This window comes from Myodes glareolus, chromosome 2 (genome assembly GCF_982192425.1).
Source record: "Myodes glareolus chromosome 2, mMyoGla1.1, whole genome shotgun sequence".
Taxonomy (NCBI): domain Eukaryota; kingdom Metazoa; phylum Chordata; class Mammalia; order Rodentia; family Cricetidae; genus Myodes; species Myodes glareolus.
Genome location: NC_142027.1, coordinates 62,090,438 through 62,091,558, shown reverse-complemented (window position 1 = coordinate 62,091,558; position 1,121 = coordinate 62,090,438). Strand labels below are relative to the sequence as shown.

At 40.1% G+C, this 1,121-nt stretch overlaps 1 pseudogene; it reads left to right on the top strand.

The window, feature by feature from the left end:
* The first annotated feature begins 303 nt into the window (after nt 1-303).
* LOC125413148 (ubiquitin-ribosomal protein eS31 fusion protein pseudogene) lies at nt 304-762 on the top strand (annotated as a pseudogene).
* The last annotated feature ends 359 nt before the right edge of the window (nt 763-1,121 follow it).

Genomic DNA, 1,121 nt, shown 5'->3' with positions numbered 1-1,121 from the left:
TGGGTCTCTGCGTTTGGGGAGATGCCTCTGTCCTCCCTTTACATATGCACTGAGTGTACTTAAAATGTGTCTGTCTGAAGTATTCTGAGTGTATAGTTAAAGGGCATATGTCTGAAGTATACTGAGTAAATGTCTAAAATGAAGGTTTTATGACCTTTTTTGGGGAAACATTTAAACTCTCTGGTCTGCTTCCATGAAGAATGTTAGAAGAAGATTATGGGGACTCTCCTAAGTTTGGGGTTTTCTCATATGCCAAAGTTCAAAATTTAAGGATCTGCAATCTGTGGTGGAACTGCCACCAAAATGTAGATTTTCGTAAAGACCCTGACAGGGAAAAACATCACACTCGAAGTTGAACCCTCAGATACTATAGAAAATGTAAAGACTGACATGCAGGATAAGGAAAGAATTCCTTCTGATAAACAGAGTTTGATTTTCACTAGCAAGCAACTGGAAGATGGCTGTACTTGGTCTGACTACAACCTTTAAATGATCCACCCTTTATCTTGTGTTGAGATTTCATAGTAGTGCTAAGAAAAGGAAGAAAAAGTCTTCCACCACTCCCAAGAAGAACAAGCATAAGAGAAAGAAGGTTAAGTTGAAGTACTGTAGGTGGATGAAAATGGCAAAATTAGTTGTCTTTGTCAAGAGTGTCCTTCTGATGAATGTGGTGCTGGAATTTTCATGGCTAACCACTTTGACAGACATTACTGTCCCAAGTGTTGTCTGACTTACTGCTTCAGCAAACCAGAAGGCAAGTAGTTGTGTATGAATACATAAAAAACAGGAATTGAGGAAAAAGTTCAAATTTGAGAATGCATGCCTTCTAACCCACGTCTTCACAGACTTCTTCACTTAGAACACAGGCTACAGCCCTGAACAGTCTTAGGTACCACATGTATACCACCAAACTGCTGTGTTCTTTATTGTGATGAAGTTAGATATGCAGCCCCCACACTCTCTTCTTTTGGCTCACAAATGCTAAGGTGATGATCTTGTCCTACTGACAACTGGGATAGGCATGCTTACTAATCAGATTTTGGTTGTGAGTATCCCCTACCAGATTTCTGACCTTTGTTTCAAGTTGCGTCTCAGACAGGAAACACTCTGCTGTTTGCCAA